The following is a 26,167-nucleotide window of genomic DNA, read 5'->3' as shown; positions in this document are numbered from 1 at the left end:
AAGGTAGCAGGGCGAGATGCTCATGGTTCTTTTCTGATTATGGACCAACTTTCTCTCTCTCCTTAGCTGTGCTTCTGCCTGGCTACTGGGGCTACCAGTTGTAAGCCTGCAGCACACAAGGAGCTGGTTTGTCCCTCTCACACATGCAAATGGGTAAGCATACAATTGCACACACCTGCCTGCGTCCACAGACCCTTGCACACACACTTTTGTCAACAAGCTTTTTTTGTAGTTAAGAGAATCAGGGACCCATGTTGAAATACAAAAGCAGCACACCACGTGACGGCCATCACATAGAGTCCAGCAGCAAATGGGAAACGTTTAACTAGCCGTGGTCCTATTACTGCAGCTCTACCGTGGAACATCTGCTGGATGAGTCCTCCTGGAGAATATTGAACCTACAACAAGTCTGAGGTAAATAAAATTCCACAGGAATATAATGAAACAGGGACCTACAACTCTTCCGAGCCAGATAGGAGTCGAACCTACAATCTTCTGATCCGTAGTCAGACACGTTATCCATTGCGCCACTGGCCCTATGTAGACATACCCATCCTTTTGTCCTTAAGAGGGCTACAAAGTGTGTGTGTGTGAAGGCACAAGGAAACCCATCTGACCTCCTGAAAGTCTTTTCTGTGAGGGTTTCCTAAGTTGTACAAAGGACTTTAGGAGAAGGAAGGACCTAAAAGCTAGGCGAAATGGTCCTAGATCCAAGGAAATCTTTTAGATCAGGCTCAGTTTCTTAAATAGTCTGCATTAACATAATCAGGTCCAGGTCTGTGTGGGGCTGAGCTTGTGAACTCCTTAGTAATTAGGCGGATACAACAAAAAGGGGTTTAATATTACAATACAGGTGAAAATTCAGACACCTTGTCGTAGGCTCACCTTGTCCAGGGACCCAAGCATGCTGCCTTTCCACTCTCAGAGCACTTCACCTAACCTACTGTGCAGCTGTTTCACCTTTAATATCACTGTTCCACAGGCAACGTGATGTCATAATGCTCCTTGTCTGTAGCCCAAACCATGAGCCTTTGCAACCCTGACATAATCTACATACTTACGGTGTGTGAAGTCTTGGACCACAAATGCAGTGAAGAATAATAGAGTGCTACTCTTCAGACATTTTTGCCCATTGGCTCAGATTTGAATGCTTACTGGCCATCTGAGCATCTCTGCCAGGCCACCCTATGTCTAGAGACTGTAGATTTAGAGAGTTTATAAACATTGTCAGTTCATCAATAAAGTGTGCTCGCTTCGGCAGCACATATACTAAAATTGGAACGATACAGAGAAGATTAGCATGGCCCCTGCGCAAGGATGACACGCAAATTCGTGAAGCGTTCCATATTTTAAACAGTTTTTAGGAGAGAAATCTTCTTTGTTTTCAAGACTAATTAAAATCATAAAGCAGGTTCCAGTCCTGTGTCATGTAATATGTATTTTTCAATTAGTCTCCCCTCAACATTTTTAATGTATTTGCCTTGCAGTCAAGAAGGTGCGCGCTATGTCCAGCTGCATTTAGCAAGGAAGCCTGCAGGACTTCTGGGACTTTTCTTTCTCTTTTTCAGCCTCCCTGTCATTATTCTTCACCACCCCTATATCTATACTGCTACCAGAGATGAGTTGCTTTGTGGGAAGCAGGACAAAGAGAAGGGCAGGGCCTATGCAAATGATGGCCTCAGGGATGTCTGGGAGTCCCTTTTCAGCAGTACTGTTATAATCTGCCTTGCAACCACATTGGTGGGGTAAGCTGAAAAACACCATGCCAGATTGGGCACCAGGTCTCTAGGTGCTTGAAGGACATATTGGGTCTACATCCCTCAGTTTCTGAGGTCCAAGAAATGTTCACCCTCCACCCTAATAGAGAGGTCTTGGCCGATCGTGGCTGAGAGGGGAAGAAGGTAGCAGGGCAAGATGCTCATGGTTCTTTTCTAATAATGGACCAACTTCCTCTCTCTCCTTAGCTGTGCTTCTGCCTGGCTACTGGGGCTACCAGTTGTAAGCCTGCAGCCCACAAGGAGCTGGTTTGTTCCTCTCACACAAGTAAATGGGTAAGCATTCAATTGCACACACCTGCCTGCGTCCACAGACCCTTGCACACACACTTTTGTCAACAAGCATTTTTTGTAGTTAAGAGAATCAGGGACCCATGTTGAAATACAAAAGCAGCACACCACGTGACGGCCATCACATAGAGTCCAGCAGCAAATGGGAAACGTTTAACTAGCCGTGGTCCTATTACTGCAGCTCTACCGTGGAACATCTGCTGGATGAGTCCTCCTGGAGAATATTGAACCTAAAACAAGTCTGAGGTAAATAAGATTCCACAGGAATATAATGAAACAGGGACCTACAACTCTTCCGAGCCAGATAGGAGTCAAACCTACAATCTTCTGATCCGTAGTCAGACGCGTTATCCATTGCGCCACTGGCCCTATGTAGACATACCCATCCTTTTGTCCTTAAGAGGGCTAGAAAGTGTGTGTGTGTGAAGGCACAAGGAAACCCATCTGACCTCCTGAAAGTCTTTTCTGTGAGGGTTTCCTAAGTTGTACAAAGGACTTTAGGAGAAGGAAGGACCTAAAAGCTAGGCGAAATGGTCCTAGATCCAAGGAAATCTTTTAGATCAGGCTCAGTTTCTTAAATAGTCTGCATTAACATAATCAGGTCCAGGTCTGTGTGGGGCTGAGCTTGTGAACTCCTTAGTAATTAGGCGGATACAACAAAAAGGGGTTTAATATTACAATACAGGTGAAAATTCAGACACCTTGTCGTAGGCTCACCTTGTCCGGGGACCCAGGCATGCTGCCTTTCCACTCTCAGAGCACTTCACCTAACCTACTGTGCAGCTGTTTCACCTTTAATATCACTGTTCCACAGGCAGCGTGATGTCACAATGCGCCTTGTCTGTAGCCCAAACCATGAGCCTTTGCAACCCTGACATAATCTACATACTTACGGTGTGTGAAGTCTTGGACCACAAATGCAGTGAAGAATAATAGAGTGCTACTCTTCAGACATTTTTGCCCATTGGCTCAGATTTGAATGCTTACTGGCCATCTGAGCATCTCTGCCTGGCCACCCTATGTCTAGAGACTGTAGATTTAGAGAGTTTATAAACATTGTCAGTTCATCAATAAAGTATGCTCGCTTCGCAGCACATATACTGAAATTGGAATGATACAGAGAAGATTAGCATGGCCCCTGCGCAAGGATGACACGCAAATTCGTGAAGCGTTCCATATTTTAAACAGTTTTTAGGAGAGAAATCTTCTTTGTTTTCAAGACTAATTAAAATAATAAAGCAGGTTCCAGTCCTGTGTCATGTAATATGTATTTTTCAATTAGTCTCCCCTCAACATTTTTAATGTATTTGCCTTGCAGTGAAGAAGGTGCGCTCTATGTCCAGCTGCATTTAGCAAGGAAGCCTGCAGGACTTCTGGGACTTTTCTTTCTCTTTTTCAGCCTCCCTGTCATTATTCTTCACCACCCCTATATCTATACTGCTACCAGAGATTAGTTGCTTTGTGGGAAGCAGGACAAAGAGAAGGGCAGGGCCTATGCAAATGATGGCCTCAGGGATGTCTGGGAGTCCCTTTTCAGCAGTACTGTTATAATCTGCCTTGCAACCAGATTGGTGGGGTAAGCTGAAAAACACCATGCCAGATTGGGCACCAGGTCTCTAGGTGCTTGAAGGACATATTGGGTCTACATCCCTCAGTTTCTGAGGTCCAAGAAATGTTCACCCTCCACCCTAATAGAGAGGTCTTGGCCGATCGTGGCCGATCGTGGCTAAGAGGGGAAGAAGGTAGCAGGGCAAGATGCTCATGGTTCTTCTCTGATTATGGACCAACTTTCTCTCTCTCCTTAGCTGTGCTTCTGCCTGGCTACTGGGGCTACCAGTTGTAAGCCTGCAGCCCACAAGGAGCTGGTTTGTCCCTCTCACACATGTAAATGGGTAAGCATACAATTGCACACACCTCCCTGCTTCCACAGACCCTTGCACACACACTTTTGTCAACAAGCTTTTTTTGTAGTTAAGAGAATCAGGGACCCATGTTGAAATACAAAAGCAGCACACCACGTGACGGCCATCACATAGAGTCCAGCAGCAAATGGGAAACGTTTAACTAGCCGTGGTCCTATTACTGCAGCTCTACCGTGGAACATCTGCTGGATGAGTCCTCCTGGAGAATATTGAACCTACAACAAGTCTGAGGTAAATAAGATTCCACAGGAATATAATGAAACAGGGACCTACAACTCTTCCGAGCCAGATAGGAGTCGAATCTACAATCTTCTGATCCGTAGTCAGACGTGTTATCCATTGCGCCACTGGCCCTATGTAGACATACCCATCCTTTTGTCCTTAAGAGGGCTAGAAAGTGTGTGTGTGTGAAGGCACAAGGAAACCCATCACCTCCTGAAAGTCTTTTCTGTGAGGGTTTCCTAAGTTGTACAAAGGACTTTAGGAGAAGGAAGGACCTAAAATCTAGGCGAAATGGTTCTAGATCCAAGAAAATCTTTTAGATCAGGCTCACTTTCTTAAATAGTCTACATTAACATAATCACGTCCAGGTCTGTGTGTACTGAGCTTGTGAACTCCTTAGTAATTAGGTGGATACAACAAAAAGGGGTTTAATATTACAATACAGGTGAAAATTCAGACACCTTGTCGTCGGCTCACCTTGTCCAGGGACCCAAGCATGCTGCCTTTCCACTCTCAGAGCACTTCACCTAACCTACTGTGCAGCTGTTTCACCTTTAATATCACTGTTCCACAGGCAGCGTGATGTCACAATGCTCCTTTTCTGTAGCCCAAACCATGATCCTTTGCAACCCTGACATAATCTACATACTTACGGTGTGTGAAGTCTTGGACCACAAATGCAGTGAAGAATAATAGAGTGCTACTCTTCAGACATTTTTTCCCATTGGCTCAGATTTGAATGCTTACTGGCCATCTGAGCATCTCTGCCAGGCCACCCTATGTCTAGAGACTGTAGATTTAGAGAGTTTATAAACATTGTCAGTTCATCCATAAAGTGTGCTCGCTTCGGCAGCACATATACAAAAATTGGAACGATACAGAGAAGATTAGCATGGCCCCTGCGCAAGGATGACACGCAAATTCGTGAAGCGTTCCATATTTTAACCAGTTTTAGGAGAGAAATCTTCTTTGTTTTCAAGACTAATTAAAATAATAAAGCAGGTTCCAGTCCTGTGTCATGTAATATGTATTTTTCAATTAGTCTCCCCTCAACATTTTTAATGTATTTGCCTTGCAGTAAAGAAGGTGCGCTCTATGTCCAGCTGCATTTAGCAAGGAAGCCTGCAGGACTTCTGGGACTTTTCTTTCTCTTTTTCAGCCTCCCTGTCATTATTCTTCACCACCCCTATATCTATACTGCTACCAGAGATGAGTTGCTTTGTGGGAAGCAGGACAAAGAGAAGGGCAGGGCCTATGCAAATGATGGCCTCAGGGATGTCTGGGAGTTCCTTTTCAGCAGTACTGTTATAATCTGCCTTGCAACCAGATTGGTGGGGTAAGCTGAAAAACACCATGCCAGATTGGGCACCAGGTCTCTAGGCGCTTGAAGGACATATTGGGTCTACATCCCTCAGTTTCTGAGGTCCAAGAAATGTTCACCCTCCACCCTAATAGAGAGGTCTTGGCCGATCGTGGCTGAGAGGGGAAGAAGGTAGCAGGGCGAGATGCTCATGATTCTTCTCTGATTATGGACCAACTTTCTCTCTCTCCTTAGCTGTGCTTCTGCCTGGCTACTGGGGCTACCAGTTGTAAGCCTGCAGCACACAAGGAGCTGGTTTGTCCCTCTCACACATGCAAATGGGTAAGCATACAATTGCACACACCTGCCTGCGTCCACAGACCCTTGCACACACACTTTTGTCAACAAGCTTTTTTTGTAGTTAAGAGAATCAGGGACCCATGTTGAAATACAAAAGCAGCACACCACGTGACGGCCATCACATAGAGTCCAGCAGCAAATGGGAAACGTTTAACTAGCCGTGGTCCTATTACTGCAGCTCTACCGTGGAACATCTGCTGGATGAGTCCTCCTGGAGAATATTGAACCTACAACAAGTCTGAGGTAAATAAAATTCCACAGGAATATAATGAAACAGGGACCAACAACTCTTCCGAGCCAGATAGGAGTCGAACCTACAATCTTCTGATCCGTAGTCAGACACGTTATCCATTGCGCCACTGGCCCTATGTAGACATACCCATCCTTTTGTCCTTAAGAGGGCTAGAAAGTGTGTGTGTGTGAAGGCACAAGGAAACCCATCTGACCTCCTGAAAGTCTTTTCTGTGAGGGTTTCCTAAGTTGTACAAAGGACTTTAGGAGAAGGAAGGACCTAAAAGCTAGGCGAAATGGTCCTAGATCCAAGGAAATCTTTTAGATCAGGCTCAGTTTCTTAAATAGTCTGCATTAACATAATCAGGTCCAGGTCTGTGTGGGGCTGAGCTTGTGAACTCCTTAGTAATTAGGCGGATACAACAAAAAGGGGTTTAATATTACAATACAGGTGAAAATTCAGACACCTTGTCGTAGGCTCACCTTGTCCAGGGACCCAAGCATGCTGCCTTTCCACTCTCAGAGCACTTCACCTAACCTACTGTGCAGCTGTTTCACCTTTAATATCACTGTTCCACAGGCAACGTGATGTCATAATGCTCCTTGTCTGTAGCCCAAACCATGAGCCTTTGCAACCCTGACATAATCTACATACTTACGGTGTGTGAAGTCTTGGACCACAAATGCAGTGAAGAATAATAGAGTGCTACTCTTCAGACATTTTTGCCCATTGGCTCAGATTTGAATGCTTACTGGCCATCTGAGCATCTCTGCCAGGCCACCCTATGTCTAGAGACTGTAGATTTAGAGAGTTTATAAACATTGTCAGTTCATCAATAAAGTGTGCTCGCTTCGGCAGCACATATACTAAAATTGGAACGATACAGAGAAGATTAGCATGGCCCCTGCGCAAGGATGACACGCAAATTCGTGAAGCGTTCCATATTTTAAACAGTTTTTAGGAGAGAAATCTTCTTTGTTTTCAAGACTAATTAAAATCATAAAGCAGGTTCCAGTCCTGTGTCATGTAATATGTATTTTTCAATTAGTCTCCCCTCAACATTTTTAATGTATTTGCCTTGCAGTCAAGAAGGTGCGCGCTATGTCCAGCTGCGTTTAGCAAGGAAGCCTGCAGGACTTCTGGGACTTTTCTTTCTCTTTTTCAGCCTCCCTGTCATTATTCTTCACCACCCCTATATCTATACTGCTACCAGAGATGAGTTGCTTTGTGGGAAGCAGGACAAAGAGAAGGGCAGGGCCTATGCAAATGATGGCCTCAGGGATGTCTGGGAGTCCCTTTTCAGCAGTACTGTTATAATCTGCCTTGCAACCACATTGGTGGGGTAAGCTGAAAAACACCATGCCAGATTGGGCACCAGGTCTCTAGGTGCTTGAAGGACATATTGGGTCTACATCCCTCAGTTTCTGAGGTCCAAGAAATGTTCACCCTCCACCCTAATAGAGAGGTCTGGGCCGATCGTGGCTGAGAGGGGAAGAAGGTAGCAGGGCAAGATGCTCATGGTTCTTCTCTAATAATGGACCAACTTCCTCTCTCTCCTTAGCTGTGCTTCTGCCTGGCTACTGGGGCTACCAGTTGTAAGCCTGCAGCCCACAAGGAGCTGGTTTGTTCCTCTCACACAAGTTAATGGGTAAGCATTCAATTGCACACACCTGCCTGCGTCCACAGACCCTTGCACACACACTTTTGTCAACAAGCATTTTTTGTAGTTAAGAGAATCAGGGACCCATGTTGAAATACAAAAGCAGCACACCACGTGACGGCCATCACATAGAGTCCAGCAGCAAATGGGAAACGTTTAACTAGCCGTGGTCCTATTACTGCAGCTCTACCGTGGAACATCTGCTGGATGAGTCCTCCTGGAGAATATTGAACCTAAAACAAGTCTGAGGTAAATAAGATTCCACAGGAATATAATGAAACAGGGACCTACAACTCTTCCGAGCCAGATAGGAGTCAAACCTACAATCTTCTGATCCGTAGTCAGACGCGTTATCCATTGCGCCACTGGCCCTATGTAGACATACCCATCCTTTTGTCCTTAAGAGGGCTAGAAAGTGTGTGTGTGTGAAGGCACAAGGAAACCCATCTGACCTCCTGAAAGTCTTTTCTGTGAGGGTTTCCTAAGTTGTACAAAGGACTTTAGGAGAAGGAAGGACCTAAAAGCTAGGCGAAATGGTCCTAGATCCAAGGAAATCTTTTAGATCAGGCTCAGTTTCTTAAATAGTCTGCATTAACATAATCAGGTCCAGGTCTGTGTGGGGCTGAGCTTGTGAACTCCTTAGTAATTAGGCGGATACAACAAAAAGGGGTTTAATATTACAATACAGGTGAAAATTCAGACACCTTGTCGTAGGCTCACCTTGTCCGGGGACCCAGGCATGCTGCCTTTCCACTCTCAGAGCACTTCACCTAACCTACTGTGCAGCTGTTTCACCTTTAATATCACTGTTCCACAGGCAGCGTGATGTCACAATGCGCCTTGTCTGTAGCCCAAACCATGAGCCTTTGCAACCCTGACATAATCTACATACTTACGGTGTGTGAAGTCTTGGACCACAAATGCAGTGAAGAATAATAGAGTGCTACTCTTCAGACATTTTTGCCCATTGGCTCAGATTTGAATGCTTACTGGCCATCTGAGCATCTCTGCCTGGCCACCCTATGTCTAGAGACTGTAGATTTAGAGAGTTTATAAACATTGTCAGTTCATCAATAAAGTATGCTCGCTTCGCAGCACATATACTGAAATTGGAATGATACAGAGAAGATTAGCATGGCCCCTGCGCAAGGATGACACGCAAATTCGTGAAGCGTTCCATATTTTAAACAGTTTTTAGGAGAGAAATCTTCTTTGTTTTCAAGACTAATTAAAATAATAAAGCAGGTTCCAGTCCTGTGTCATGTAATATGTATTTTTCAATTAGTCTCCCCTCAACATTTTTAATGTATTTGCCTTGCAGTGAAGAAGGTGCGCTCTATGTCCAGCTGCATTTAGCAAGGAAGCCTGCAGGACTTCTGGGACTTTTCTTTCTCTTTTTCAGCCTCCCTGTCATTATTCTTCACCACCCCTATATCTATACTGCTACCAGAGATTAGTTGCTTTGTGGGAAGCAGGACAAAGAGAAGGGCAGGGCCTATGCAAATGATGGCCTCAGGGATGTCTGGGAGTCCCTTTTCAGCAGTACTGTTATAATCTGCCTTGCAACCAGATTGGTGGGGTAAGCTGAAAAACACCATGCCAGATTGGGCACCAGGTCTCTAGGTGCTTGAAGGACATATTGGGTCTACATCCCTCAGTTTCTGAGGTCCAAGAAATGTTCACCCTCCACCCTAATAGAGAGGTCTTGGCCGATCGTGGCTAAGAGGGGAAGAAGGTAGCAGGGCAAGATGCTCATGGTTCTTCTCTGATTATGGACCAACTTCCTCTCTCTCCTTAGCTGTGCTTCTGCCTGGCTACTGGGGCTACCAGTTGTAAGCCTGCAGCCCACAAGGAGCTGGTTTGTCCCTCTCACACATGTAAATGGGTAAGCATACAATTGCACACACCTCCCTGCTTCCACAGACCCTTGCACACACACTTTTGTCAACAAGCTTTTTTTGTAGTTAAGAGAATCAGGGACCCATGTTGAAATACAAAAGCAGCACACCACGTGACGGCCATCACATAGAGTCCAGCAGCAAATGGGAAACGTTTAACTAGCCGTGGTCCTATTACTGCAGCTCTACCGTGGAACATCTGCTGGATGAGTCCTCCTGGAGAATATTGAACCTACAACAAGTCTGAGGTAAATAAGATTCCACAGGAATATAATGAAACAGGGACCTACAACTCTTCCGAGCCAGATAGGAGTCGAATCTACAATCTTCTGATCCGTAGTCAGACGTGTTATCCATTGCGCCACTGGCCCTATGTAGACATACCCATCCTTTTGTCCTTAAGAGGGCTAGAAAGTGTGTGTGTGTGAAGGCACAAGGAAACCCATCACCTCCTGAAAGTCTTTTCTGTGAGGGTTTCCTAAGTTGTACAAAGGACTTTAGGAGAAGGAAGGACCTAAAATCTAGGCGAAATGGTTCTAGATCCAAGAAAATCTTTTAGATCAGGCTCAGTTTCTTAAATAGTCTACATTAACATAATCACGTCCAGGTCTGTGTGTACTGAGCTTGTGAACTCCTTAGTAATTAGGTGGATACAACAAAAAGGGGTTTAATATTACAATACAGGTGAAAATTCAGACACCTTGTCGTAGGCTCACCTTGTCCGGGGACCCAGGCATGCTGCCTTTCCACTCTCAGAGCACTTCACCTAACCTACTGTGCAGCTGTTTCACCTTTAATATCACTGTTCCACAGGCAGCGTGATGTCACAATGCTCCTTTTCTGTAGCCCAAACCATGATCCTTTGCAACCCTGACATAATCTACATACTTACGGTGTGTGAAGTCTTGGACCACAAATGCAGTGAAGAATAATAGAGTGCTACTCTTCAGACATTTTTTCCCATTGGCTCAGATTTGAATGCTTACTGGCCATCTGAGCATCTCTGCCAGGCCACCCTATGTCTAGAGACTGTAGATTTAGAGAGTTTATAAACATTGTCAGTTCATCCATAAAGTGTGCTCGCTTCGGCAGCACATATACAAAAATTGGAACGATACAGAGAAGATTAGCATGGCCCCTGCGCAAGGATGACACGCAAATTCGTGAAGCGTTCCATATTTTAACCAGTTTTAGGAGAGAAATCTTCTTTGTTTTCAAGACTAATTAAAATCATAAAGCAGGTTCCAGTCCTGTGTCATGTAATATGTATTTTTCAATTAGTCTCCCCTCAACATTTTTAATGTATTTGCCTTGCAGTAAAGAAGGTGCGCTCTATGTCCAGCTGCATTTAGCAAGGAAGCCTGCAGGACTTCTGGGACTTTTCTTTCTCTTTTTCAGCCTCCCTGTCATTATTCTTCACCACCCCTATATCTATACTGCTACCAGAGATGAGTTGCTTTGTGGGAAGCAGGACAAAGAGAAGGGCAGGGCCTATGCAAATGATGGCCTCAGGGATGTCTGGGAGTTCCTTTTCAGCAGTACTGTTATAATCTGCCTTGCAACCAGATTGGTGGGGTAAGCTGAAAAACACCATGCCAGATTGGGCACCAGGTCTCTAGGCGCTTGAAGGACATATTGGGTCTACATCCCTCAGTTTCTGAGGTCCAAGAAATGTTCACCCTCCACCCTAATAGAGAGGTCTTGGCCGATCGTGGCTGAGAGGGGAAGAAGGTAGCAGGGCGAGATGCTCATGGTTCTTCTCTGATTATGGACCAACTTTCTCTCTCTCCTTAGCTGTGCTTCTGCCTGGCTACTGGGGCTACCAGTTGTAAGCCTGCAGCACACAAGGAGCTGGTTTGTCCCTCTCACACATGCAAATGGGTAAGCATACAATTGCACACACCTGCCTGCGTCCACAGACCCTTGCACACACACTTTTGTCAACAAGCTTTTTTTGTAGTTAAGAGAATCAGGGACCCATGTTGAAATACAAAAGCAGCACACCACGTGACGGCCATCACATAGAGTCCAGCAGCAAATGGGAAACGTTTAACTAGCCGTGGTCCTATTACTGCAGCTCTACCGTGGAACATCTGCTGGATGAGTCCTCCTGGAGAATATTGAACCTACAACAAGTCTGAGGTAAATAAAATTCCACAGGAATATAATGAAACAGGGACCTACAACTCTTCCGAGCCAGATAGGAGTCGAACCTACAATCTTCTGATCCGTAGTCAGACACGTTATCCATTGCGCCACTGGCCCTATGTAGGCATACCCATCCTTTTGTCCTTAAGAGGGCTAGAAAGTGTGTGTGTGTGAAGGCACAAGGAAACCCATCTGACCTCCTGAAAGTCTTTTCTGTGAGGGTTTCCTAAGTTGTACAAAGGACTTTAGGAGAAGGAAGGACCTAAAAGCTAGGCGAAATGGTCCTAGATCCAAGGAAATCTTTTAGATCAGGCTCAGTTTCTTAAATAGTCTGCATTAACATAATCAGGTCCAGGTCTGTGTGGGGCTGAGCTTGTGAACTCCTTAGTAATTAGGCGGATACAACAAAAAGGGGTTTAATATTACAATACAGGTGAAAATTCAGACACCTTGTCGTAGGCTCACCTTGTCCAGGGACCCAAGCATGCTGCCTTTCCACTCTCAGAGCACTTCACCTAACCTACTGTGCAGCTGTTTCACCTTTAATATCACTGTTCCACAGGCAACGTGATGTCACAATGCTCCTTGTCTGTAGCCCAAACCATGAGCCTTTGCAACCCTGACATAATCTACATACTTACGGTGTGTGAAGTCTTGGACCACAAATGCAGTGAAGAATAATAGAGTGCTACTCTTCAGACATTTTTGCCCATTGGCTCAGATTTGAATGCTTACTGGCCATCTGAGCATCACTGCCAGGCCACCCTATGTCTAGAGACTGTAGATTTAGAGAGTTTATAAACATTGTCAGTTCATCAATAAAGTGTGCTCGCTTCGGCAGCACATATACTAAAATTGGAACGATACAGAGAAGATTAGCATGGCCCCTGCGCAAGGATGACACGCAAATTCGTGAAGCGTTCCATATTTTAAACAGTTTTTAGGAGAGAAATCTTCTTTGTTTTCAAGACTAATTAAAATCATAAAGCAGGTTCCAGTCCTGTGTCATGTAATATGTATTTTTCAATTAGTCTCCCCTCAACATTTTTAATGTATTTGCCTTGCAGTCAAGAAGGTGCGCGCTATGTCCAGCTGCGTTTAGCAAGGAAGCCTGCAGGACTTCTGGGACTTTTCTTTCTCTTTTTCAGCCTCCCTGTCATTATTCTTCACCACCCCTATATCTATACTGCTACCAGAGATGAGTTGCTTTGTGGGAAGCAGGACAAAGAGAAGGGCAGGGCCTATGCAAATGATGGCCTCAGGGATGTCTGGGAGTCCCTTTTCAGCAGTACTGTTATAATCTGCCTTGCAACCACATTGGTGGGGTAAGCTGAAAAACACCATGCCAGATTGGGCACCAGGTCTCTAGGTGCTTGAAGGACATATTGGGTCTACATCCCTCAGTTTCTGAGGTCCAAGAAATGTTCACCCTCCACCCTAATAGAGAGGTCTGGGCCGATCGTGGCTGAGAGGGGAAGAAGGTAGCAGGGCAAGATGCTCATGGTTCTTCTCTAATAATGGACCAACTTCCTCTCTCTCCTTAGCTGTGCTTCTGCCTGGCTACTGGGGCTACCAGTTGTAAGCCTGCAGCCCACAAGGAGCTGGTTTGTTCCTCTCACACAAGTTAATGGGTAAGCATTCAATTGCACACACCTGCCTGCGTCCACAGACCCTTGCACACACACTTTTGTCAACAAGCATTTTTTGTAGTTAAGAGAATCAGGGACCCATGTTGAAATACAAAAGCAGCACACCACGTGACGGCCATCACATAGAGTCCAGCAGCAAATGGGAAACGTTTAACTAGCCGTGGTCCTATTACTGCAGCTCTACCGTGGAACATCTGCTGGATGAGTCCTCCTGGAGAATATTGAACCTAAAACAAGTCTGAGGTAAATAAGATTCCACAGGAATATAATGAAACAGGGACCTACAACTCTTCCGAGCCAGATAGGAGTCAAACCTACAATCTTCTGATCCGTAGTCAGACGCGTTATCCATTGCGCCACTGGCCCTATGTAGACATACCCATCCTTTTGTCCTTAAGAGGGCTAGAAAGTGTGTGTGTGTGAAGGCACAAGGAAACCCATCTGACCTCCTGAAAGTCTTTTCTGTGAGGGTTTCCTAAGTTGTACAAAGGACTTTAGGAGAAGGAAGGACCTAAAAGCTAGGCGAAATGGTCCTAGATCCAAGGAAATCTTTTAGATCAGGCTCAGTTTCTTAAATAGTCTGCATTAACATAATCAGGTCCAGGTCTGTGTGGGGCTGAGCTTGTGAACTCCTTAGTAATTAGGCGGATACAACAAAAAGGGGTTTAATATTACAATACAGGTGAAAATTCAGACACCTTGTCGTAGGCTCACCTTGTCCGGGGACCCAGGCATGCTGCCTTTCCACTCTCAGAGCACTTCACCTAACCTACTGTGCAGCTGTTTCACCTTTAATATCACTGTTCCACAGGCAGCGTGATGTCACAATGCGCCTTGTCTGTAGCCCAAACCATGAGCCTTTGCAACCCTGACATAATCTACATACTTACGGTGTGTGAAGTCTTGGACCACAAATGCAGTGAAGAATAATAGAGTGCTACTCTTCAGACATTTTTGCCCATTGGCTCAGATTTGAATGCTTACTGGCCATCTGAGCATCTCTGCCTGGCCACCCTATGTCTAGAGACTGTAGATTTAGAGAGTTTATAAACATTGTCAGTTCATCAATAAAGTATGCTCGCTTCGCAGCACATATACTGAAATTGGAATGATACAGAGAAGATTAGCATGGCCCCTGCGCAAGGATGACACGCAAATTCGTGAAGCGTTCCATATTTTAAACAGTTTTTAGGAGAGAAATCTTCTTTGTTTTCAAGACTAATTAAAATAATAAAGCAGGTTCCAGTCCTGTGTCATGTAATATGTATTTTTCAATTAGTCTCCCCTCAACATTTTTAATGTATTTGCCTTGCAGTGAAGAAGGTGCGCTCTATGTCCAGCTGCATTTAGCAAGGAAGCCTGCAGGACTTCTGGGACTTTTCTTTCTCTTTTTCAGCCTCCCTGTCATTATTCTTCACCACCCCTATATCTATACTGCTACCAGAGATTAGTTGCTTTGTGGGAAGCAGGACAAAGAGAAGGGCAGGGCCTATGCAAATGATGGCCTCAGGGATGTCTGGGAGTCCCTTTTCAGCAGTACTGTTATAATCTGCCTTGCAACCAGATTGGTGGGGTAAGCTGAAAAACACCATGCCAGATTGGGCACCAGGTCTCTAGGTGCTTGAAGGACATATTGGGTCTACATCCCTCAGTTTCTGAGGTCCAAGAAATGTTCACCCTCCACCCTAATAGAGAGGTCTTGGCCGATCGTGGCTAAGAGGGGAAGAAGGTAGCAGGGCAAGATGCTCATGGTTCTTCTCTGATTATGGACCAACTTCCTCTCTCTCCTTAGCTGTGCTTCTGCCTGGCTACTGGGGCTACCAGTTGTAAGCCTGCAGCCCACAAGGAGCTGGTTTGTCCCTCTCACACATGTAAATGGGTAAGCATACAATTGCACACACCTCCCTGCTTCCACAGACCCTTGCACACACACTTTTGTCAACAAGCTTTTTTTGTAGTTAAGAGAATCAGGGACCCATGTTGAAATACAAAAGCAGCACACCACGTGACGGCCATCACATAGAGTCCAGCAGCAAATGGGAAACGTTTAACTAGCCGTGGTCCTATTACTGCAGCTCTACCGTGGAACATCTGCTGGATGAGTCCTCCTGGAGAATATTGAACCTACAACAAGTCTGAGGTAAATAAGATTCCACAGGAATATAATGAAACAGGGACCTACAACTCTTCCGAGCCAGATAGGAGTCGAATCTACAATCTTCTGATCCGTAGTCAGACGTGTTATCCATTGCGCCACTGGCCCTATGTAGACATACCCATCCTTTTGTCCTTAAGAGGGCTAGAAAGTGTGTGTGTGTGAAGGCACAAGGAAACCCATCACCTCCTGAAAGTCTTTTCTGTGAGGGTTTCCTAAGTTGTACAAAGGACTTTAGGAGAAGGAAGGACCTAAAATCTAGGCGAAATGGTTCTAGATCCAAGAAAATCTTTTAGATCAGGCTCAGTTTCTTAAATAGTCTACATTAACATAATCACGTCCAGGTCTGTGTGTACTGAGCTTGTGAACTCCTTAGTAATTAGGTGGATACAACAAAAAGGGGTTTAATATTACAATACAGGTGAAAATTCAGACACCTTGTCGTAGGCTCACCTTGTCCGGGGACCCAGGCATGCTGCCTTTCCACTCTCAGAGCACTTCACCTAACCTACTGTGCAGCTGTTTCACCTTTAATATCACTGTTCCACAGGCAGCGTGATGTCACAATGCTCCTTTTCTGTAGCCCAAACCATGATCCTTTGCAACCCTGACATAATCTACATACTTACGGTGTGTGAAGTCTTGGACCACAAATGCAGTGAAGAATAATAGAGTGCTACTCTTCAGACATTTTTTCCCATTGGCTCAGATTTGAATGCTTACTGGCCATCTGAGCATCTCTGCCAGGCCACCCTATGTCTAGAGACTGTAGATTTAGAGAGTTTATAAACATTGTCAGTTCATCCATAAAGTGTGCTCGCTTCGGCAGCACATATACAAAAATTGGAACGATACAGAGAAGATTAGCATGGCCCCTGCGCAAGGATGACACGCAAATTCGTGAAGCGTTCCATATTTTAACCAGTTTTAGGAGAGAAATCTTCTTTGTTTTCAAGACTAATTAAAATCATAAAGCAGGTTCCAGTCCTGTGTCATGTAATATGTATTTTTCAATTAGTCTCCCCTCAACATTTTTAATGTATTTGCCTTGCAGTAAAGAAGGTGCGCTCTATGTCCAGCTGCATTTAGCAAGGAAGCCTGCAGGACTTCTGGGACTTTTCTTTCTCTTTTTCAGCCTCCCTGTCATTATTCTTCACCACCCCTATATCTATACTGCTACCAGAGATGAGTTGCTTTGTGGGAAGCAGGACAAAGAGAAGGGCAGGGCCTATGCAAATGATGGCCTCAGGGATGTCTGGGAGTTCCTTTTCAGCAGTACTGTTATAATCTGCCTTGCAACCAGATTGGTGGGGTAAGCTGAAAAACACCATGCCAGATTGGGCACCAGGTCTCTAGGCGCTTGAAGGACATATTGGGTCTACATCCCTCAGTTTCTGAGGTCCAAGAAATGTTCACCCTCCACCCTAATAGAGAGGTCTTGGCCGATCGTGGCTGAGAGGGGAAGAAGGTAGCAGGGCGAGATGCTCATGGTTCTTCTCTGATTATGGACCAACTTTCTCTCTCTCCTTAGCTGTGCTTCTGCCTGGCTACTGGGGCTACCAGTTGTAAGCCTGCAGCACACAAGGAGCTGGTTTGTCCCTCTCACACATGCAAATGGGTAAGCATACAATTGCACACACCTGCCTGCGTCCACAGACCCTTGCACACACACTTTTGTCAACAAGCTTTTTTTGTAGTTAAGAGAATCAGGGACCCATGTTGAAATACAAAAGCAGCACACCACGTGACGGCCATCACATAGAGTCCAGCAGCAAATGGGAAACGTTTAACTAGCCGTGGTCCTATTACTGCAGCTCTACCGTGGAACATCTGCTGGATGAGTCCTCCTGGAGAATATTGAACCTACAACAAGTCTGAGGTAAATAAAATTCCACAGGAATATAATGAAACAGGGACCTACAACTCTTCCGAGCCAGATAGGAGTCGAACCTACAATCTTCTGATCCGTAGTCAGACACGTTATCCATTGCGCCACTGGCCCTATGTAGGCATACCCATCCTTTTGTCCTTAAGAGGGCTAGAAAGTGTGTGTGTGTGAAGGCACAAGGAAACCCATCTGACCTCCTGAAAGTCTTTTCTGTGAGGGTTTCCTAAGTTGTACAAAGGACTTTAGGAGAAGGAAGGACCTAAAAGCTAGGCGAAATGGTCCTAGATCCAAGGAAATCTTTTAGATCAGGCTCAGTTTCTTAAATAGTCTGCATTAACATAATCAGGTCCAGGTCTGTGTGGGGCTGAGCTTGTGAACTCCTTAGTAATTAGGCGGATACAACAAAAAGGGGTTTAATATTACAATACAGGTGAAAATTCAGACACCTTGTCGTAGGCTCACCTTGTCCAGGGACCCAAGCATGCTGCCTTTCCACTCTCAGAGCACTTCACCTAACCTACTGTGCAGCTGTTTCACCTTTAATATCACTGTTCCACAGGCAACGTGATGTCACAATGCTCCTTGTCTGTAGCCCAAACCATGAGCCTTTGCAACCCTGACATAATCTACATACTTACGGTGTGTGAAGTCTTGGACCACAAATGCAGTGAAGAATAATAGAGTGCTACTCTTCAGACATTTTTGCCCATTGGCTCAGATTTGAATGCTTACTGGCCATCTGAGCATCACTGCCAGGCCACCCTATGTCTAGAGACTGTAGATTTAGAGAGTTTATAAACATTGTCAGTTCATCAATAAAGTGTGCTCGCTTCGGCAGTACATATACTAAAATTGGAACGATACAGAGAAGATTAGCATGGCTCCTGCGCAAGGATGACACGCAAATTCGTGAAGCGTTCCATATTTTAAACAGTTTTTAGGAGAGAAATCGTCTTTGTTTTCAAGACTAATTAAAATCATAAAGCAGGTTCCAGTCCTGTGTCATGTAATATGTATTTTTCAATTAGTCTCCCCTCAACATTTTTAATGTATTTGCCTTGCAGTCAAGAAGGTGCGCGCTATGTCCAGCTGCATTTAGCAAGGAAGCCTGCAGGACTTCTGGGACTTTTCTTTCTCTTTTTCAGCCTCCCTATCATTATTCTTCACCACCCCTATATCTATACTGCTACCAGAGATGAGTTGCTTTGTGGGAAGCAGGACAAAGAGAAGGGCAGGGCCTATGCAAATGATGGCCTCAGGGATGTCTGGGAGTCCCTTTTCAGCAGTACTGTTATAATCTGCCTTGCAACCACATTGGTGGGGTAAGCTGAAAAACACCATGCCAGATTGGGCACCAGGTCTCTAGGTGCTTGAAGGACATATTGGGTCTACATCCCTCAGTTTCTGAGGTCCAAGAAATGTTCACCCTCCACCCTAATAGAGAGGTCTTGGCCGATCGTGGCTGAGAGGGGAAGAAGGTAGCAGGGCAAGATGCTCATGGTTCTTTTCTAATAATGGACCAACTTCCTCTCTCTCCTTAGCTGTGCTTCTGCCTGGCTACTGGGGCTGCCAGTTGTAAGCCTGCAGCCCACAAGGAGCTGGTTTGTTCCTCTCACACAAGTAAATGGGTAAGCATTCAATTGCACACACCTGCCTGCGTCCACAGACCCTTGCACACACACTTTTGTCAACAAGCATTTTTTGTAGTTAAGAGAATCAGGGACCCATGTTGAAATACAAAAGCAGCACACCACGTGACGGCCATCACATAGAGTCCAGCAGCAAATGGGAAACGTTTAACTAGCCGTGGTCCTATTACTGCAGCTCTACCATGGAACATCTGCTGGATGAGTCCTCCTGGAGAATATTGAACCTACAACAAGTCTGAGGTAAATAAGATTCCACAGGAATATAATGAAACAGGGACCAACAACTCTTCCGAGCCAGATAGGAGTCGAACCTACAATCTTCTGATCTGTAGTCAGACGCGTTATCCATTGCGCCACTGGCCCTATGTAGACATACCCATCCTTTTGTCCTTAAGAGGGCTAGAAAGTGTGTGTGTGTGAAGGCACAAGGAAACCCATCGGACCTCCTGAAAGTCTTTTCTGTGAGGGTTTCCTAAGTTGTACAAAGGACTTTAGGAGAAGGAAGGACCTAAAATCTAGGCGAAATGGTCCTAGATCCAAGGAAATCTTTTAGATCAGGCTCAGTTTCTTAAATAGTCTGCATTAACATAATCAGGTCCAGGTCTGTGTGGGGCTGAGCTTGTGAACTCCTTAGTAATTAGGCGGATACAACAAAAAGGCGTTTAATATTAAAATACAGGTGAAAATTCAGACACCTTGTCGTAGGCTCACCTTGTCCAGGGACCCAAGCATGCTGCCTTTCCACTCTCAGAGCACTTCACCTAACCTACTGTGCAGCTGTTTCACCTTTCATATCACTGTTCCTCAAGCAGCGTGATGTCACAATGCTCCTTGTCTGTAGCCCAAACCATGAGCCTTTGCAACCCTGACATAATCTACATACTTACGGTGTGTGAAGTCTTGGACCACAAATGCAGTGAAGAATAATAGAGTGCTACTCTTCAGACATTTTTGCCCATTGGCTCAGATTTGAATGCTTACTGGCCATCTGAGCATCTCTGCCAGGCCACCCTATGTCTAGAGACTGTAGATTTAGAGAGTTTATAAACATTGTCAGTTCATCAATAAAGTGTGCTCGCTTTGGCAGCACATATACTAAAATTGGAACGATACAGAGAAGATTAGCGAGGCCCCTGCGAAAGGATGACATGCAAATTCGTGAAGCATTCCATATTTTAAACAGTTTTTAGGAGAGAAATCTTCTTTGTTTGCAAGACTAATTAAAATAATAAAGCAGGTTCCAGTCCTGTGTCATGTAATATGTATTTTTCAATTAGTCTCCCCTCAACATTTTTAATGTATTTGCCTTGCCGTAAAGAAGGTGAGCTCTATGTCCAGCTGCATTTTGCAAGGAAGCCTGCAGGACTTCTGGGACTTTTCTTTCTCTTTTTCAGCCTCCCTGTCATTATTCTTCACCACCCCTATATCTATACTGCTACCAGAGATGAGTTGCTTTGTGGGAAGCAGGACAAAGAGAAGGGCAGGGCCTATGCACATGATGGCCTCAGGGATGTCTGGGAGTCCCTTTTCAGCAGTACTGTTATAATCTGCCTTGCAACCAGATTGGTGGGGTAAGCTGAAAAACACCATGCCAGATTGGGCACCAGGGCTCTAGGCGCTTGAAGGACATATTGCGTCTACATCCCTCAGTTTCTGAGGTCCAAGAAATGTTCACCCTCCACCCTAATAGAGAGGTCTTGGCCGATCGTGGCTTAGAGGGGAAGAAGGTAGCAGGGCAAGATGCTCATGGTTCTTCTCTGATTATGGACCAACTTCCTCTCTCTCCTTAGCTGTGCTTCTGCCTGGCTACTGGGGCTACCAGTTGTAAGCCTGCAGCCCACAAGGAGCTGGTTTGTCCCTCTCACACATGCAAATGGATAAGCATACAATTGCACACACCTGCCTGCGTCCACAGACCCTTGCACACACACTTTTGTCAACAAGCTTTTTTTGTAGTTAAGAGAATCAGGGACCCATGTTGAAATACAAAAGCAGCACACCACGTGACGGCCATCACATAGAGTCCAGCAGCAAATGGGAAACGTTTAACTAGCCGTGGTCCTATTACTGCAGCTCTACCGTGGAACATCTGCTGGATGAGTCCTCCTGGAGAATATTGAACCTACAACAAGTCTGAGGTAAATAAGATTCCACAGGAATATAATGAAACAGGGACCTACAACTCTTCCGAGCCAGATAGGAGTCGAACCTACAATCTTCTGATCCGTAGTCAGACACGTTATCCATTGCGCCACTGGCCCTATGTAGACATACCAATCCTTTTGTCCTTAAGAGGGCTAGAAAGTGTGTGTGTGTGAAGGCACAAGGAAACCCATCTGACCTCCTGAAAGTCTTTTCTGTGAGGGTTTCCTAAGTTGTACAAAGGACTTTAGGAGAAGGAAGGACCTAAAAGCTAGGCGAAATGGTCCTAGATCCAAGGAAATCTTTTAGATCAGGCTCAGTTTCTTAAATAGTCTGCATTAACATAATCAGGTCCAGGTCTGTGTGGGGCTGAGCTTGTGAACTCCTTAGTAATTAGGCGGATACAACAAAAAAGGGTTTAATATTACAATACAGGTGAAAATTCAGACACCTTGTCGTAGGCTCACCTTGTCCAGGGACCCAAGCATGCTGCCTTTCCACTCTCAGAGCACTTCACCTAACCTACTGTGCAGCTGTTTCACCTTTAATATCACTGTTCCACAGGCAACGTGATGTCACAATGCTCCTTGTCTGTAGCCCAAACCATGAGCCTTTGCAACCCTGACATTGTTAAGGTTTTTGTAGAGCGCGCAGTAACCCTGGGGCATCCCGGCGCTAGAACCTGTAAGTCATGAGGGGGAAGCAGCGGGAGGGGGGGAGGGATCAGGGGAACAGATAGGTTTTCAGGGCTTTCCTAAATTGGAGGAGAGTTGGTTCGGTTCTCAGTTTCCGGGGGAGACTGTTCCAGAGTTTTGCCGTGTTCACTGAGAAGCGGCGACCTCCCGTTCGGGCCCTTTTGACTTTATGGACCGTGATGAGGTTCTCGTGATTTGACCGGAGTGCTCTGGTGGCTTGGTAGGGGATAATACAGTCTTTGAGAATGGGTGGTCCTTTGTTGTGGAGAGTCTTATGTGCCAGGCAGAGGGCCTTGAAGACTACCCTTTCTCTGACTGGCAGCCAGTGAAGCTGTTTCAGGGCTGGCTTGGCCGAGGATCTGGCCGGGGTGTTGGTTAGAAGTCGGGCGGCCACATTCTGGATTCTCTGAAGGGTGTTGAGTGTGACTTCCGGTGCACCCAGGTAGATTGCGTTGCTGTAGTCTAGCCGAGACAAAATAAGGCCCTGAATCAGCAGTTTTTGGGAGGAGAAGGGGAGTAAGGGGAGCACTTTCCTGCACGCCCTGAGGAGTCCAAAGCAAGTGCCGGCCACTTTTTTTGCTTGGACTCTGAAGGAGAGATCTTTTTCCATCCAAACCCCCAGGCTCTTAACTTCATCCTTGGGGGTGGGGGGGTCGCCTAAACAGGAGGGCCACATGGTGGGCGGCAGGGAGGTCCCTTTTTGTCCGAGCAGCAGGATTTCGGTCTTAGACCCATTGAGTTTTAATGCCGAGGAGTTCATCCAGTTGTGGATTTCCGTGAGACACCCGTGTAGATTGGAGGGTTCTTGGTCCGGGTGTGAGAGGGTCACCACCAACTGGGTGTCGTCGGCATAGTTGATAATCGTCACACCGAACGGAGTGACCACCTCCTCTAAAGGAGACATATAAACGTTAAACAACGTTGGGCTTAATGAAGAGCCCTGCGGTACTCCGCAGTGGAGAGGGACCGCCGGGGAGCGACCGTCATTCTCCCAGACCTGGAAACAGCGGTTATTCAGAAATGACGTTAGCCATTTTAGTGCCGTGCCCTTCACTCCAATACCTCTCAGACGATGGATCAGGACCTGGTGGTTGACAGTGTCGAAGGCCGCACTGAGGTCCAGGAGGATCACTGCCACTGATCCTCCTGTATCAAGAATGCTTCTGGCCTTCTCTACTGCCGTCAGGAGGGCGGTGTCGGTGCCCTGGCCAGGGCGGAAGCCTGTCTGTGAGTTTCTCAGAAGGTTGTTGGTTTCTAAGAAGCAAGATAGCTTTTTATTAACGATTTTTTCCGTTATTTTGCTATTTGCTGGGAGGAGGGAGATTGGCCTGTAGTTGGTTAAGTCCAGCGGGTTTAGTGAGGGTTTTTTTAGTAGGCCCTTAACTACTGCTGCTTTCCAGCTGGGGGGGACTTCTCCCTGTGAGAGGGAGGCGTTGATGAGGGTAGTGAGCGGAGGGATTACTGTGGGGGCTACCTTTTTCAGGAAGCGCACTGGGGCTGGGTCGCTGGGGGAGCCACTTTTGATGGATGCAAACGTGACTGCAACGTCCTCCGCAGTGACAGGGCCGAAGGTGTCAAGGGAAGGTGCCTGGGGGTTGAGTGGTGGGGTGTGAAGGGAGGGAGGGTTGGGACTGTCATCCCTCGTACCACCAGGGTCGGGAGAGGGTAGGGAGGCGAGAATAGTTTGAATTTTTTCATCGAAGAAAGTTGCCAGCTTTATGCATGTGTTTTCCGCGGCTATGGGGTCTAGGGGTTTCGTAGGGGGATCTGGGGGTTGAAGGAGTTCTTTTAGGATGATAAAAGTTTCCTGAGCGGAACAGGATGCTTTTTTAATTCTTTCTTCATAGAAGGACCTCTTGGTTTTCTGGAGCGTAAGTTTGTAGGTCTTTAAAGAGGAACAAAATGTATCTTTCTTCTCTCTTGACTTATCTTTCCTCCATGTGCGTTCGTTCCTTTTGCATTCCTTCCGTAGAGTATTAAGTTCGGTGGTGTACCAAGGGGAGGGGTTAACTCTCTTGGTTTGTTTGAGGATGTTGGATCGGGGAAGGAGGCAGTCCAGAGATTGAGTGAGCCACGTATTAAATTCTGAGTCCGCGATTGAGGGGTCGTGGTTGAGGGAGGGGGTAGATTCCCTTAGTTTGGCTGCCCATTCTTCCGGAGCGAGTTTGCGCCAACGCCTAGTAAGGGTTTTGATTCTAGGCTGTTGGGGAGGACAGATGTCGAGATTCCATTCGAAGGGGATCAGGAAGTGGTCTGTCCAAGGGAGAGGGATGTGCACACGTGTTTTAAGGTCGTCGATGTTCGTGAAGATTGGGTCCAGTAACTGGCCTTTGTCGTGGGTGGGCAGCGGGTTCGTTAGGTGGAGGCCGATGGACGAAAGGTCAAGCCGCAGCTCCGCTGCAGGACCGTTGGAGGGATCTAGGAAGTGCAGATTAAGGTCTCCTAGTAGGAGGAAGTTGGAGGACGTCGTGGCCTTGAGGGTGACATGCTCCATGAGTCTGCTGGGGAAATCGGCAGGTGGGCCTGGGGGGCGGTATATAAGGAGGCCCGACATGGATGTTTCAGGCGAGATTTGTATGGTGAAGTGGCAGCTTTCACAGTCTTTAATTTTACCGTCAGTAGTTCTACACGTAAGGTGATGTTTGTGTATTATAGCTAAACCACCTCCTCTGCCACTGGGTCTATTCAATGAGCAGATTTGGTACCCGGGAGGTAGGGCATTCACAATATCCGGGCCATTGTCAGGGGTAAGCCACGTTTCTGTTAAAAACAAAATGTCATAGCTTTGTTCTTCAATGAGGAGTTTTAACTCGTGAGCATGTTTAACGAGCGACCTACAGTTCAGCAGGCCTAGCTGTAAGCCCCGACGGTGAGATCTAGTATGAGGCGTGTTACAAAGGTTGCAGCTGGCAAAAAGATTGTCTCCCGTATGAATGTAGTTGCAGGTGGGGTGTTTAGGTGGTTTCAGGGCCATGAGCCTGTCACGGGTATAAGAGAGGTCGCGCCCCGGCAGAACGGGCATAGTGACCGGGCCTAGGGCCGTCCTGGCCCGGACGGGCCCAGACGGGCTTGCCTTAGGCGCGCCTTCGGCGCGCAGACGGCGCGCCCGCTGCGCCCGTCCGCTGCGCGTACGGTGTAAGCACATACTATCAAGGGGGGAGAGGGCGGTGGGCGTGGCCTTGAGTGGGCGTGGCCTCGCGTCTCGCTGTCAATGGCGGCGAGAGTAGTCAGGGAAAGTGATTTTCACCGACAGCGCTGAAATCGGCTGTGCAGCGAGTGACTTCCCAGCAGTGTTTCAAAGGTGCCAAGAGCGGCGTGCTTCTAAAATCACAGGTAAATGGTGACACAATTTTTAAAAATATGGCAGACAAAACTCCCGGCTAATCGCCTCAGGAGGAAACAAGTTCTGACTCAGAGCGCTCGCATTCAGCGCTTTAAGTCGTGCGGGGCGGGGGGCGTGGCCTCGAGTGGGCGTGGCCTCGCGTCTCGCTGTCAATGGCGGCGAGAGTAGTCAGGGAAAGTGATTTTCACCGACAGCGCTGAAATCGGCTGTGCAGCGAGTGACTTCCCAGCAGTGTTTCAAAGGTGCCAAGAGCGGCGTGCTTCTAAAATCACAGGTAAATGGTGACACAATTTTTAAAAATATGGCAGACAAAACTCCCGGCTAATCGCCTCAGGAGGAAACAAGTTCTGACTCAGAGCGCTCGCATTCAGCGCTTTAAGTCGTGCGGGGCGGGGGGCGTGGCCTCGAGTGGGCGTGGCCTCGCGTCTCGCTGTCAATGGCGGCGAGAGTAGTCAGGGAAAGTGATTTTCACCGACAGCGCTGAAATCGGCTGTGCAGCGAGTGACTTCCCAGCAGTGTTTCAAAGGTGCCAAGAGCGGCGTGCTTCTAAAATCACAGGTAAATGGTGACACAATTTTTAAAAATATGGCAGACAAAACTCCCGGCTAATCGCCTCAGGAGGAAACAAGTTCTGACTCAGAGCGCTCGCATTCAGCGCTTTAAGTCGTGCGGGGCGGGGCGTGGCCTCGAGTGGGCGTGGCCTCGCGTCTCGCTGTCAATGGCGGCGAGAGTAGTCAGGGAAAGTGATTTTCACCGACAGCGCTGAAATCGGCTGTGCAGCAAGTGACTTCCCAGCAGTGTTTCAAAGGTGCCAAGAGCGGCGTGCTTCTAAAATCAC

At 46.6% G+C, this 26,167-nt stretch overlaps 20 non-coding genes across 20 annotated transcripts; 11 read left to right on the top strand and 9 right to left on the bottom strand.

The window, feature by feature from the left end:
* Positions 1-464: 464 nt before the first annotated feature.
* TRNAR-ACG (transfer RNA arginine (anticodon ACG)) lies at positions 465-537 on the bottom strand. The gene has a single exon. It is a non-coding gene; the product is annotated as a tRNA-Arg (tRNA).
* Positions 538-1,245: 708 nt separating this feature from the next.
* Positions 1,246-1,352, top strand: LOC144764986 (U6 spliceosomal RNA). The gene has a single exon (XR_013597006.1). It is a non-coding gene; the product is annotated as a U6 spliceosomal RNA (small nuclear RNA).
* Positions 1,353-2,362: 1,010 nt separating this feature from the next.
* Positions 2,363-2,435, bottom strand: TRNAR-ACG (transfer RNA arginine (anticodon ACG)). The gene has a single exon. It is a non-coding gene; the product is annotated as a tRNA-Arg (tRNA).
* A 708-nt stretch (positions 2,436-3,143) lies between these two features.
* LOC144765273 (U6 spliceosomal RNA) lies at positions 3,144-3,249 on the top strand. Its single transcript, XR_013597276.1, has one exon. It is a non-coding gene; the product is annotated as a U6 spliceosomal RNA (small nuclear RNA).
* Positions 3,250-5,047: 1,798 nt separating this feature from the next.
* LOC144765159 (U6 spliceosomal RNA) lies at positions 5,048-5,154 on the top strand. The gene has a single exon (XR_013597169.1). It is a non-coding gene; the product is annotated as a U6 spliceosomal RNA (small nuclear RNA).
* Positions 5,155-6,163: 1,009 nt separating this feature from the next.
* On the bottom strand, positions 6,164-6,236 carry TRNAR-ACG (transfer RNA arginine (anticodon ACG)). The gene has a single exon. It is a non-coding gene; the product is annotated as a tRNA-Arg (tRNA).
* Positions 6,237-6,944: 708 nt separating this feature from the next.
* LOC144764984 (U6 spliceosomal RNA) lies at positions 6,945-7,051 on the top strand. The gene has a single exon (XR_013597004.1). It is a non-coding gene; the product is annotated as a U6 spliceosomal RNA (small nuclear RNA).
* Positions 7,052-8,061: 1,010 nt separating this feature from the next.
* Positions 8,062-8,134, bottom strand: TRNAR-ACG (transfer RNA arginine (anticodon ACG)). The gene has a single exon. It is a non-coding gene; the product is annotated as a tRNA-Arg (tRNA).
* A 708-nt stretch (positions 8,135-8,842) lies between these two features.
* LOC144765272 (U6 spliceosomal RNA) lies at positions 8,843-8,948 on the top strand. Its single transcript, XR_013597275.1, has one exon. It is a non-coding gene; the product is annotated as a U6 spliceosomal RNA (small nuclear RNA).
* Positions 8,949-10,736: 1,788 nt separating this feature from the next.
* Positions 10,737-10,843, top strand: LOC144765158 (U6 spliceosomal RNA). The gene has a single exon (XR_013597168.1). It is a non-coding gene; the product is annotated as a U6 spliceosomal RNA (small nuclear RNA).
* Positions 10,844-11,852: 1,009 nt separating this feature from the next.
* Positions 11,853-11,925, bottom strand: TRNAR-ACG (transfer RNA arginine (anticodon ACG)). The gene has a single exon. It is a non-coding gene; the product is annotated as a tRNA-Arg (tRNA).
* Positions 11,926-12,633: 708 nt separating this feature from the next.
* On the top strand, positions 12,634-12,740 carry LOC144764983 (U6 spliceosomal RNA). Its single transcript, XR_013597003.1, has one exon. It is a non-coding gene; the product is annotated as a U6 spliceosomal RNA (small nuclear RNA).
* A 1,010-nt stretch (positions 12,741-13,750) lies between these two features.
* On the bottom strand, positions 13,751-13,823 carry TRNAR-ACG (transfer RNA arginine (anticodon ACG)). The gene has a single exon. It is a non-coding gene; the product is annotated as a tRNA-Arg (tRNA).
* Positions 13,824-14,531: 708 nt separating this feature from the next.
* Positions 14,532-14,637, top strand: LOC144765271 (U6 spliceosomal RNA). Its single transcript, XR_013597274.1, has one exon. It is a non-coding gene; the product is annotated as a U6 spliceosomal RNA (small nuclear RNA).
* Positions 14,638-16,425: 1,788 nt separating this feature from the next.
* Positions 16,426-16,532, top strand: LOC144765157 (U6 spliceosomal RNA). Its single transcript, XR_013597167.1, has one exon. It is a non-coding gene; the product is annotated as a U6 spliceosomal RNA (small nuclear RNA).
* A 1,009-nt stretch (positions 16,533-17,541) lies between these two features.
* Positions 17,542-17,614, bottom strand: TRNAR-ACG (transfer RNA arginine (anticodon ACG)). The gene has a single exon. It is a non-coding gene; the product is annotated as a tRNA-Arg (tRNA).
* A 708-nt stretch (positions 17,615-18,322) lies between these two features.
* Positions 18,323-18,429, top strand: LOC144765282 (U6 spliceosomal RNA). Its single transcript, XR_013597285.1, has one exon. It is a non-coding gene; the product is annotated as a U6 spliceosomal RNA (small nuclear RNA).
* A 1,010-nt stretch (positions 18,430-19,439) lies between these two features.
* TRNAC-ACA (transfer RNA cysteine (anticodon ACA)) lies at positions 19,440-19,512 on the bottom strand. Its single transcript has one exon. It is a non-coding gene; the product is annotated as a tRNA-Cys (tRNA).
* Positions 19,513-20,220: 708 nt separating this feature from the next.
* On the top strand, positions 20,221-20,327 carry LOC144765372 (U6 spliceosomal RNA). Its single transcript, XR_013597372.1, has one exon. It is a non-coding gene; the product is annotated as a U6 spliceosomal RNA (small nuclear RNA).
* A 1,010-nt stretch (positions 20,328-21,337) lies between these two features.
* Positions 21,338-21,410, bottom strand: TRNAR-ACG (transfer RNA arginine (anticodon ACG)). Its single transcript has one exon. It is a non-coding gene; the product is annotated as a tRNA-Arg (tRNA).
* Positions 21,411-26,167: the final 4,757 nt, after the last annotated feature.

The sequence above is a fragment of the Lissotriton helveticus genome, chromosome 6 (genome assembly GCF_964261635.1).
Source record: "Lissotriton helveticus chromosome 6, aLisHel1.1, whole genome shotgun sequence".
Taxonomy (NCBI): domain Eukaryota; kingdom Metazoa; phylum Chordata; class Amphibia; order Caudata; family Salamandridae; genus Lissotriton; species Lissotriton helveticus.
The sequence above is the reverse complement of the archived record's forward strand: the minus strand, read 5'-3'. Positions and strand labels throughout refer to the sequence as shown.